Below are 13,304 nucleotides of genomic sequence, written 5' to 3'. Positions count from 1 at the left end.
AAAGGGGGATACACTGTTAAGATAACCCCTGCTCACCCTCTAGGTAGCTTGGCCTGAGCAGTCTAGGCTATCAAAGGCAATGTGTAAAGTATTTGTACCAACACTCACAGTAACACAGTGAAAACACCACAGATTTACTCCACACCAGTTTTAGAAAAATAAGGTATCTTTACTAAAAACTTCACACGACCAAATACTACAGAAAAACCAAAATACAATTAAAAAGGTTACTTTAAAGATAGTTCAAGAGTTTGCAGAAAGTACTCCAGGATGTAAAAATCAGTGTCCTGCACAATGCGACTCTCAATGCACAAAATGAGACACTCTCGTGCCCAACAGTACCTGTAGTTGCGTTAAGGTTCCCAAAAGCTATAACAATGAAGATGGCAAAGGCGATGCGATACTCCTGAGACCTTGGGGAGGCTTTGTAGCAGCCCTGCTTCACGCAGCAGAGGTGGATGCGCCGGCTCCGATCTGTAGGGGGAGGATGCGATGACTTTGGCTTTCGTTACGTAGGTTTCTTAGGGGGAAGCTTCCCGCACAGGTACGATGCGACGATCTCCGTTGCGGCGCGATGCGCGGCGCAGCGCTGACTTCTGGCGACGCAACCCTCGATGCGTCACGGGACAGGACTCTGCGTCGACACGCGCAGCGACTGGATACTTTCACGCACCGGCAGTGGTGCGGCCCGCAAACTGGTTCTGCGACGACCCTCGCAGAGTCAGGAATATTCACGCACCGGGACGATGCTCGACGCACTCGGCGATGCGGGGACTCCGGGTGCTGCGATGACGCCGCGATGAAATTCTCCTCGCATTCTCGCTCTTGCGACTCACAACCGGATGATGCGTCCCTCAAATGGATGATGCGATGGGTACCAGTTACTCTTGTTCACGCTTCTGCCTTCCAGCTCCAAACACAGCAAAACGACCTCCTGAGGCCCCAAGACTAGGCAAGCACTCCAAGGCAGGTCAGAACTCCCTCAGCAGAGTTCCAGGGGAGCTGGTGGTGAAGTCCTTTTGTTCCTGGGACTTCTTAACAGGGAGCCAGCTCTCCTCAGGCCCTTGGAGTTCTGAATCAAAAGAAGGGGACACAGCAAAGTCCTTCCCCTCTCCTTGGCAGCAAAGCAAAACAGCAAGCAGGCAGTCTTCTCCTCTTCAGTTCCTTCCAGCTTTCTCCTTGGCAGAGGTTCCTTCTTAGTTCCACAGTGATCTAAAGTTTAGGTGTCTGGGGTCCTCTTCTTATACCCTTCCAAGTCTTTGTCTCTCTTTGTTTCAGTGGGGGGATTCCCCTGCTCAAACCGGTTCCGTGGTGTGCTCTGCCCTGGAGCACCTGGTTCCTTTAAGAGTGAGGGGCAGGGTCGTTAGACGCTCAGCAGGAGGTGGAGCCTTCTTTTTGCTGGCTGAGGCAGAGTCCTCAGCCTGGCCAGCAGGGGGTGGAGCCGGCATTGTGCTGGCAGAGGCAGCCCTACTCAAACCCAGGGGCTACTCCTCCCACCCATTTCGAGCAGATCTCCCTATTCACCCTGCTGCTGACTCATCCAGACTCCTGGAGCCACCTAGCCCATCACATGACACCAGTCAGCCAATCTGCACACAGGCACACAGGAAGGTTAAACAGGAGAATAGCTACTTTCTAAAAAGTGCTATTCTCACACAGTGAATTTAAAAACCATCTTGCTAAAAAGATGTATAATTAAATTCTGAACACAAAGATACCAAATTTGGATTTTCTATCTTGCCTTTAGGGGAAGATAGGCATGTAAACAGCCTCGCCCATTCTGTCCTATGGGCAAGATAGCCTTTCAGCAGTGAAAAAGGAAAATGGCTGTAATTCACTACCAGGGCATGTTACACACCTCAGTACATGCCCTACCTTTCAGATACACTGCACCCAGCCCAGGGGGGTACCTAGGGCCACCATAGGGATGCCGGACATGTACAGAAAGGGAAGGATAAGGCCTGGTCAGTGGTTGCACTGGCCAGATTGACATGGCAGTCCTGGACTGCACATAGGCACTGCAAGCCGGCCTAAGACATCATTTTAGCGCTACTCGTGTGGGTGGCACAATCAGTGCAGCAGCCCACTAGTAGCATTTGTACTACTAGCCCTGGCACTCTCAGTGCACTTTACGAGGGCCTTGCAGGTAGAACAAATATGCCAAACATGTATAGCCAATTACATCACAATTTCCCTAGGGAGCACTTGCACCTTGACACTGATCAGCAGTGGCAAAGTGCCCAAAGCATCTATACCAGTAAAAACGACATCCTGCATAGCATCAAAAAATACAGGAGGTAGAGGCAAAAAGTCTGGGGTAACCATGCCAAAAGATGCCAGGTCTAACACATACCAACCCTGCTGTGAGTTCTGGAAGAATTTGGGAAGGTGTCAGGGCTCCTTGTGAACCCCAAAAAATCAAAGAGCTCTCTATGGGATATCTGGTAGTTTGACCAGTGGAAACGCTTACAGTAGTAGGACTGCCGTGGCTGAAAGACCCTCCTAAGTATTTGGGCATGATTCTGGCGCAGTCGGAAGAAAGGTTCTTAGAGCTCAACGTAGGGAGGGTATTGGAGGGAATGCGGACTTCGGTGAGCTTCTGGAAAGACCTGCCTTTATCTCTGATGGGCAAGTTTGCAATTACAACAATGGCCATTGTACCGCGTTGGTTGTACGTTCTACAAAACTCATTTTATAGGATTCCGCGGTATGTCTTTAAGCAAATAGATTCCTTGCTTGCGGAACTGCTGTGGGGCAATAAACGCAAGTGTATTAGCCTCTCGACTCTACAGAGACCATGGCAGATGGGAGGTGTGGCGGTATCCTGTATTGATTATTATTACATGGTGGCACAGCTACAACATGCAGTCCATTAGTTAGATGACCAAGACAATTGGGATAAAAGGCTGATGGAGGGGTCTTTTACAGGCGGTTTGTTGCCAGTGCTATTAATGCTAGGGACAGGGATCCCCGAAATGGCGCTGTATATTCTTAGGCACGTGGCATAGTCATGGGAAAATACAATGAGAAAAGTGGTGAAACGTGCGCCATATATGCCTGACGCACCTGTGTGGGTGGTGCAGGGATTTGCCAAAATCACAGAGTCAATGTCAGTACACAAATGGAAGGCAGGTGGTTGCATGTTGATGGGAGCGGGGCAATTCCTACAATACGCTAAGATTTCACAAGTGGCCAAAGAGAGCTGGCCATCGTTCCCAGAAGAGCCCCCAATAACGAGAACCCTACAAGTAATGCTGCAAATGACACAGGGTCTCCGCATGATAACACATCTATATAGGGCACTTAGGGAGGACTTGCGGAGACCTCCATTTCCATTACAAGGCAAATGAGAGGAAGTGACGGGCGGACAAATCACAAAGAAAGAATGGGAAAAGATACATGAAGGGGTAAAACTGAGCTGCTCCAATGCACGTTTCAAACAAATACAATATAATTACATTCAACAGGCTTACTTCACACCGAAGGCCCTCAGAAAAATGTATCCAGAGCGATCCAGCGAATGCCACAGATGTAGGCAAACAGAGGCTGACTTCATACATGAAGTTTAGACATGCCCACAGGAGACATCCTTCTGGGAAGAAATGTTGCAAGCAATAAAAACGGCATCAGGGTTGGAGGTTCCAAGAGAAATACACACAGTTTTATTGGGTCTGCTTCCTTCACCCAAAAAGAAGAAGTTAAGCAGGAAATTCGCTCTGCTAGTTTTAATCCTTACAAAAAGGCGCATTGCGATTTCATGGCAAAGACCAAGGCCCCTAACACTAGACAATTGGTTAACAGATATGCGTGAATGGACTACTGCTGAGCGAGTACGAATTAAACTAGTTAGGAAGGATAGTAGACTGGAAGACAACCTCCTAGCATGGTCATTGATGAGAAACGACTTACAGTCTAAGTCGAACATAAACTCACAGACCCAGACAGTTGACTCACAAACCTCGTATAACGTACAACAATAGGTACTATACCAATGACATCATTATCTTCCACAAAATTTCAGGAGACGTCCAAATTGGGAGGGGAGGGGTTTTGAGGGAGTTAAGTTACAATAGAAGGCATGTTTAAGTAGTTAATCACTAAATATGGCATTACTCTCCCAAAGCTCTGTAAGCTATACTGTTGTAAAAGTACTGTTAAGCAGTTATATTCTGGGTGACACAAATCCACTGCACTCAAGCAATCAATCAGTCAGGGAATTGTAAGCACGCTACTCACCCGTGAGGGTCTCAAGGCGCTGGGGGGAGGGGGTCTGAAGATCTATTTAGCCGAAGAGCCAGTTCTTGAGGGTCTTCCTGAATGTGTTCAGGGAGGGGGCGTGTCTGATGTGTGTGGGTAGCTCGTTCCAGGTCTTGGCTGCAATGTGAGAGAAGGATCTTCCGCCTGCTCTGGCTCTGTGGATGCGCGGGGTTTCTGCCAGTGCGAGGTTGGAAGATCGGAGGTTTCTTTTGGGTACGTGGAAGTTGATTCTGTCATTGAGGTATTTGGGTCCGTTGTTGTGTAGGCATTTGTAGGCGTGAGTGAGGATTTTGAAAGTGACTCTTTTCTCCACGGATGCCGAGGACGAGTCTGGCTGCGGTGTTCTGTATTGTCTGGAGTTTGCGGAGTAGGGACTTGTTGATGCCGGCATAGAGTGTGTTTCCGTAGTCCAGTCTGCTGGTGATGAGTGCGTGGGTGACTGTCTTCCTTGACTCAGGGGGGATCCACTTGAGGTCTTGCGGAGGATGCGGAGGGTGTTGAAGCAGCTGGAGGTGACGGCGTTGACCTGTCGGTTCATGGTGAGTGATGAGTCGAGTATGATGTCGATGTTCTTGGCGTGATCTGAGGGGGTAGGTGGGCTTCCGAGGGCGGTTGGCCACCAGGTGCTGTCCCATGCAGAAGGTGTGGTACCGAGGACGAGGACTTCTGTCTTCTCGGCTTTGAGTTTCAGGCAGCTGTTGGTCATCCAGACTGCGACGTCTTGCATTCCTTTCTGGAAATTGAGTTTGGCAGTGGTGGGGACTTTGGTGAGGGAGAGGATGAGCTGGGTGTCGTCAGCGTAGGATACGATGTTGAGACCGCGTTTTCGGACGATGGCTGCGAGGGGGGCCATGTAGATGTTGAAGGGGTGAGGCTCAGGGATGAACCCTGTGGGACTTCGCAGGTGATTTTCGTGGGGTCGGAGAGGAAGGGTGGGAGTCTGATCCTTTGGCTTCTTCCGGTGAGGAATGATCGGATCCAGTCTAGGGCTGTTCCTTGTATACCTGCGTTGTGTAGTCTGGCGACTAGTGTGCGGTGGGAGACGGTGTCAAAGGCCGCTGATAGGTCAGGTAGGATGAGGGCTGCGGAGAGACCTTGGTCCAGGAGGGTGCGGATGTCATCTGTGGTGGCGAGTAGGGTGGTCTCTGTGCTGTGGTTCCTTCGGAATCCGGATTGGGACGGGTCGAGGACGGCGTTCTCTTCAATGAATCGTGTCAGTTTCCTGTTGACTGTTTTCCCTGCAACTTTGGCTGTGAAGGGGAGGAGCGAGATGGGCCGATAGTTCTTGAGGTCGGTGGGGTCAGCTGTGGGTTTCTTGAGCAGAGGTCTGACTTCTGCGCGCTTCCAGTCGTCTGGGAAGGTGCCTGTTTTGAAGGTGGTGTTGATGGTGCTTTGTAGTTCGGGTGCGATGGCAGCCACGGCTCTGTGGTAGATGTGAGGGGGGCAGGGGTCGGTGGGGGCCAACGAGTGGATGCTTTTCATGGTCGAGGTGGTGTCTTCGGCCGTCATCGGTTTCCAGTTGGAGATGGTGGGCTGGCTGGTGTTTCTGGGGGGGCGGGGGGCCATCTGTGGAGCCTGGTGGATGGTCGATGATGTTGTCGCAGAGGTCTTGGAATGGGGTGATGTCTGTGGCTTCACTGCGTGGGTTGGGGAATTCTTGAATGACACTGAAAAGTTCCTTGGTGTTGGTGGAGTTGGCCAGGATTTTTTTGGGAATGAAGTTCCTCTGGGTGGCTCTGATCTGGTTGTGGTAGTCGGTTATGGCATCATTGTAGGTGGTGTGGTTTTTGGTTGTCTTGGTGTTTCTCCAGTTCTTCTTCAGGCGTCTGCAGGTGCGTCTGGCTTCTTGGAGAGCGGTGGTGAACCAGGCGGTTTTCCTGGGGCGTTGTCTGTCAGGGTTGTGTAGCGGGGCGAGCTCGTCTGCGCAGTCGGAGATCCAGGTGTGGAGTTCTCTGGCTGCGTCGTTTGCGTCGGTGCCCAGGTGTGGTTGTCTCGGGTGAGGGTGGAGTTAAGTTGCTCATCAATAACATTGTTCCAGTTTCTTCATGGTGGGCATGGGGCTGGTTTGGGTGCCTTGGGTTTGTTGATGGCGAAGTGTACACAGTGGTGGTCAGTCCATGGCGGCTGCGTTGTGTGGCTGAATTGGATGCTGTTTCCTGTGGCGAAGATGGGGTCGAGGGTGTGTCCTTCTCTGTGGGTCGGTGTGTTGACGAGTTCTTTAAGTCTGATGCTGGCGAGGTTGTCACAAAGGATAGTAGAGTTGGGGTTGCTGGGGTTGCCGAGGTGGAAGTTCAGGCTTCCAATGAGTATGTAGTTTGTTGAGACGATGGCATGGGTGCGATGAAGTCGGTAATGATGGTGGCGAAGGGTGTTTGGGGGCCGGGGGATCTGTAGACAAGGGTTCCTCGGAGTGTGGCTTTAGGAGTGGTCTGGATCTGGAAGTGCAGGTGTTCGGCGGAGGGGAAGTTTTCGCTGGAGGTGGTGAGGCGGAGGGTGCTCTTGTGGGAGATGGCGAGGCACCCTCCTGGGTGGTTGGGGCGGTCTTTCCTCTGGATCTTGTATCCATCTGGGATGGTGGTGCTGATGTCGGGGGCGGAGGATGCGTTGGTCCAGGTCTCTGTGAAGAAGGCGATGTCGGGCGATAGAGAGTCGAGTAAGTTCCAGATTTACATGGCGTGTTTGTGTACGGAGCGTACGTTGAGGAGGATGCATTGTATGGTGTCGCCTGTGCTGGCGTCGGCGGTGTTGGAGACTGGGGTGGCAGTGAGGGTCTGGCGGCAGTGGAGGCAGGAGAACTGGCTGTGGGTCGTGTTCGGCGAGGCCTGTTGGCACTCTCTAAGTCTTACAGGGTTGAGTGCGAGGAGGGTGGTGGTGTCATAGTGATGGGTTGTGGGAGGTCCATGGCTCCTGGCGCTGGCCGCGGTCGGGTCGCAGATGGCCGCAGATGGGCTTGCCTTTGGCGAGACTTCAGCGCGCCTGCTGCGCTCATCCGCTGCACGACTGCGCAGCGGCCACCATTAAGTAGGGGAGGTGGGATGAAGGAGAGGCTGGGAGGCGGAAGTGGGGGAACTCTGGGGAGAAATTCCGGGGAGCAATTCCCGGGGGGAATTCCGGGGGCAGAGGGGACGCAGGGGCAGCAGCGAAAGGAACAGGCAGGCACGAGAAAATAAAAACAGTGGTGGAATCAGAGCAAGACACAGCACAGATGGGCACAATAACAGTGGCACAATAGGGAAAAATTAAGGAAAAAAAACGGCTGAGAAAGGTTATGGTGGTTGCAGGCAGTCTGGTCCCAGTTGGAGTGGGCAGCAGGCGCAGGAGCGGACAGCAGACTCGAACCTCCCAAGGAGGATGTCGGGGTCTGAAGGCAAGAGACGGCACAGCAGAGCTACGGGGAGAGAGTGGACCTAGACCGAAGGTCATGTACACTATTGTCGTTGGAACCTTGTATTGCCAGTTTTTATGAAATGCCAATTAAAAAAAAAGAATTTTTATTTAAGAAAAAAGATAACTCAGTAGCTCTGGTTGGTATGCTTTGATAGACGGGAATCCCAAAAGAGCCATTTGTAGCCTGGAATAAACTTCATGCTGACCTACATGAAGGTTTTGTGGGATGATTACGTAGTAAACTACAATTCTTCAAAAAGATGAGTTATACTTTCAAACGGCCTGTGCAGATGAAGCTGGGTATCCTCCTATAACTTTTACTTTCTGTTTACCAGGAAATGGCACAGCTCATTCAACTTACTTTATGCACCATTCTGTAACCCAGCTTTTCTCACACCTGATGTAGTTAACCATGTGCTGGACATTTGAAAAACAGGGTATGCTATTCCATTAAAAAACCAACAGACAACTTAAGGACCGTCCAAAAACTGCTGAAAGAATGGCAGGGCCACAAGGAATCCATTATTGTCTAGTAACATGGTCCAGAAGTCAGGATCATGGTACTGATTCATCCTCAGTCCCTAGTGATAAGTTGGCCCTTACGAGGTATTCAAAATGAGTAGGGACGACAACTACCACATTCAAAGTGATACCCCCTGGGAAACAAGGTACAGAGCAGTAGTGAGGCAGTTTGCTCCACATTCCTCACTATCACAGTATTGACGGGGTGACCTTACTCTGAAATTTATTACACACAAGGATTACATACAGGGTGTCAAAGAAGGTTCAGGACTACATCAGGTAAAAGTGGCTAAGATGTAAAACCTTGGAGGAATTGAGCACTTTTAAAGTCTATGGATATGGCCAATAGTTCATGTTGTTAAACAGGGGTTGGTGGGCCTTCGCTCTTGTGTTAATTTCTACGGTCCTAATTAAGTGAATAAGACGTATGCCCACCCAATTCTTGTGGCAGATGAACCATTGAATAAGTCGTGTGTCTCAGTTCTTGTTTGTAATTGATGTAACCAGTGGATACTGATCGTTAGAACATGCCCCCCTGGTTCCAAGGTTAAAACTGCATTTAACAGGTCCATATCATGCCCTTTGTGTTAAAAAATGCTTGTGTGACTTTTCAAATGTGGGGAACCGGGTCTTGTCTGGACTGGATGGACTTAATGTCACACAATTAGATGGTATGGGTGTATCCAGCTCAATGTGTAGAGACCTTCTGCCCCATGCGTGTAAGGTGTTGGAAGCTCTGTAAATAACTTGGTTGACTATTTACACTTTCTAGTGTGACATTGGTCAGAGTACTGTGGTGGATCCTGGGAATCAGCTTCTCCCTTTGGACCAAGGTCCAGGTTATCCTCTAGACTAGAGGATTCTCACTACTCAAGCATATGTGAGAACCTTTGTTGATTACACCAGTTACTATTACAAATTTTAGGTCAACTACAACACAATAAAGGTACCCTTGATTGCATTCACCCCTAAGAAGCAGACACAAATTACAGTGTCAGGAGGCATTTGAGACACTGGTAATTGCTCTGTATGATCACCATTGCTAAAGTCTCCTAACTACACTTACCTCTTTATTGTACATGAGGATGCCCACCACTGACCACATTGGCTGAACTCAAAGCGAGAGAGCACCAAGTGGCTAATATTAGCCATCGCTTACTGCCCAGGAGCAGAATTGAACACCAGTGTAAAAAGAGTGCTGTCTCATTCTCTATGCATGAATCAGATTCATGCCTTTGGCACCACCATCATCATCCAGACAATCAATCAATCAATCAGTTAATTTGTAAAGCGTGCTACTTACCCGCAAGGGTTTCAAGGCGCTGGGGGGGGGGGGGGGGGGCTGCTGCTGCTACTGGTCGAAAAGCCAGGTCTTGAGTTGTCTCCTGAAAGTCAGTAGGTCTTCGGTTTGTCGTAGGTAGAGGGGGAGGGTGTTCCATGTCTTGGTGGCACGGTGGGAGAAGGATCTGCCTCCGGAAGTGGTTCTACGGATGCGCGGGACCATTGCCAGGGCGTGGTCAGCGGAGCGGAGTATCCTGTTGGGTACGTAGAAGGAGAGTCGGCTGTTGAGGTAGGCTGGGCCGGTTTTGTGGAGTACCTTGTGTGCGTGGATCAGGAGCTTGAAGGAGATCCTTCTGTCGACGGGGAGCCAGTGCAGGTTCCTCAGGTGGGGGGGTGATGTGGTCGCGGCGCGGGACGTCAAGGATCAGGCGTGCAGAGGCGTTCTGGATTCTTTGTAGTCTGTTGATGAGCTTGGACGAGGCTCCGGCGTAGAGGGCGTTTCCGTAGTCGAGTCTGCTGCTGACTAGGGCCTGGGTGACTGTTTTCCTCGTGTTTGTCGGGATCCATCTGTAGATCTTGCGGAGCATGCGGAGGGTGTTGAAGCAGGTGGAGGAGACTGCGTTGACTTGTTTGGTCATGGTGAGTTTCGAGTCGAGGATGACTCCCAGGTTGCGTGTGTGGTCGGTTGGGGCCGGGGGGGTCCCCAGTGATGCGGGCCACCAGGAGTCGTCCCATACTGAGGGGTTTGGCCCGAGGATGAGGATCTCCGTCTTGTCTGAGTTCAGTTTAAGTCGGCTTTCCTTCATCCAGTCGGAGACGGCCTTCATTCCCTGGTGGAGGTTGGATTGGCGGTGAGAGGGTCCTTGGTGAGGGAGAGGTTCAGCTGCGTGTCGTCGGCGTAGGGCCAAAAGCACCTTCAAGCTCCTGATGTGGGCTAAATTAATGAAAGGGATGGACTTCACTGCAGAGCAGAATGCATGAAGGCTTCATCAGAGTACTGATATGCTTTTGAGAATATTCAGTTAATCAAATAGCAGAGGAATCTCTTGGCATGGAGGAAACGCTGGTCAGTCTGATCAGAGAGAGGCATGTTACTCTCCCCATGCTACCTTGTTTTAGTCCATCTGTGAAATCCAATTCCTGAGACCACGGTTGAGCCAGCTTTTGTATTGCAAGACTTGACGGGACACTCTAAATGCGCACCTGCATAATTAACCCCTCCACACCCACCGCCCCTTAAAGGCACAGGCACAGCCAGCAGTTGTGCAAGTCCCCCACCTTCCAAAGGGCCCATTGCTAAGTGATCAAGACAGTTAGAAGGCTTATAGTAACAACATAATAACAATGTGCATAAAACTATTATTTTCACATTTTGAAACATAAGAAACATGTGCATAAACGGCTCATTTATTTATTTGACAGCTTGAAAGATGTTTCACCAACGTTTTGTGTGCATACCCAGTGTGCACAACCTTAACATGCTATGGACAATGGTGGCAATTACGTAAAAAAAATCAATCCTTCTGTCCCATGTCTCTCTCTTAACTTTACCTCTTCAATCTCATCTCTCTCTCTTTACTTCTCCGACTTTCTCTATCTATATCTACATCTCTATGTACCTTTCCCCACTCTTTCTCAGCCCTCTCTAGCTCACCCTTACCTAGCTCCTGTCTCTCTCACTCAATATTCCGCTCTCGAACCCACCTCTCTCTCACAACTTTAACTCCCTCTCTAATGCTCTTTGTCTACCTCTACATCTTCTTTTCAACTCCTCTCTCTACCTCGGCTCTCTAATTATATTACACCTCTCTCTGCAACCCACTGCTCTTTTTCTTCCTTACATCTCTGTATCTCTCAAATCTACTACACCACTCGCTTAATCTCATATCACCCTTTACTTCACCTCTCCATCTCTATAACCTCACATCTCCCCTATCTCTACCATCTCCTTACCGTACCACTCTCTAACTCACCTTTCTCCAACTCATTTCTCTCACTTCTTCATAACCCTATAACAATCTCTTTCTCACCTATCTCTACCATCTCCTTACCGTACCACTCTCTAACTCACCTTTCTCCAACTCATTTCTCTCGCTTCCTCATAACCCTATAACAATCTCTTTCTCACTATCTAATTTCAATTTACTTCACCATTCATTTGCTACCTTGCTCCTTACCCTCCTCTTTCCTTCTACAACCATTCCGATTTTGAACTGATCAAGTCTTGAACTTCACCAGTTCATTTTTTTTTAATAACGACTGATCCTTTGCAACCACTAAATTAAATCACTTTTGATTCACAAAAGTAGACATTACAGGCTAGTTAAATGAAGTGCTGTTAGAAATGGGATTTCTGGTTGGCTAGGGCTTGCGCCAAAGCCAAGCAGAAACCACCACTCTAGTCAGAGCTGGGGAGTTACACGCCAAAGATAACCCCTGCTCACCCCCTTGGTAGCTTGGCATGAGCAGTCAGGCTTATCCCGGAGGCAATGTGTAAAGCGTTTGCGCACGCACCCAGCAACAACACCCAAGGCCCACCACAAAAGAAACTCCACACAAGGTATTATATAAAAATAGCCTTTGTATTATACCAAAACACATTAGATAATATTCACACAATTTACACTGTGCCAACTGGCACTGGGCAGAATTTTACAAGGGACTATTTACACGGGACAGGGCCACATGGGCCACCGTCAGAATTAGCACAAATCACCAAGTGTACATGTAGAACATAACACAAATTAGCACTGTAGAACACAACCAGTAACTACTGGCGCAATAATGACCTCAGCATCATCACACTAGCATCAGGTATAAAACCTATCCTGCATCCATCACAGGGGCATAAACACATTATGCAATTTCACATCGGTCTAACGCATTAGACCTAACCACCTAAGTATACCTACACTAGGGGCGTATATCGCACAGGGAAGTACAATCTCCCTAACACCAACCTAAACAGGTAAAACAACCTCCTAGGCAGAAATCCTATCCAGAGGTATAAAACACAGGGTGCGCAAAACATGCTATACACAGTACATTTCCTAGCACCCAATCACATTAGCATGAATCACAACAACACCTCCATCACATTAGGGTCCAGGTCGCACCAGAACCTAAACGTAGCAGCTGCCCACTACTTGCTGGGCAGCTGGGGACAAGAACAGGGCCTAAACGCTGCAGCTGGCACTAAGTGCTGCGCAGCTGTGGAAGGCACCTAGGAGGCATGGGCTCTCAATGGCCCCTGAGACAACATGCCAAAACGTTGGAGCCATCTGGCTCAGAAAATGACATGTCCCCCTGGAGCACACCGGCTCCTTTAAGTCATATGCGCCAACCGTTGGAGCCATCTAGGCTCAGAGAACAAACTGGCACACGTGCTGGAGCCACTCAGGGCTCTGAAATACCAATATTGGCCGGCGTTGGAGTCCCCTCTGGACTCTAAATAAAGAATGCCCGCCTCGTTGGAGCCTGACTGGGTTCTAAACAAATATTTGCCCCATCGTTGGAGCGACTTCTGCGCTCAACAATCTGCCCCCGTAACGTGGGAGCCTCGGGGCTCTAGAACAATTGGTCCACAAGTCCCCCTGGGACTTCTAAATATCAAATGGCCCCCCTCACTGGGGATCAACTGGTGGTCAACGTTGGAGTCCTGCTCTGGGACGCGGAAAACAAATAGGCCACCGTCGGAGCGGCCCGCTGTCAGGTGCGGGGCCGCTCAGTAAACAAGAAAAGAAGCCCCTACTCACCGGGCTCCTCCGGCACTGGCGGATCCAGCAGGCTGGTTCCTCTGGCTGATCCAGCACATCGCGGGGCTCTCTCGCTGGCACGGGAGCCCCGTGCAGTCACTC

The sequence above is a fragment of the Triturus cristatus genome, chromosome 6 (genome assembly GCF_964204655.1).
Source record: "Triturus cristatus chromosome 6, aTriCri1.1, whole genome shotgun sequence".
NCBI classification, from domain to species: domain Eukaryota; kingdom Metazoa; phylum Chordata; class Amphibia; order Caudata; family Salamandridae; genus Triturus; species Triturus cristatus.
The sequence above is the reverse complement of the archived record's forward strand: the minus strand, read 5'-3'. Positions refer to the sequence as shown.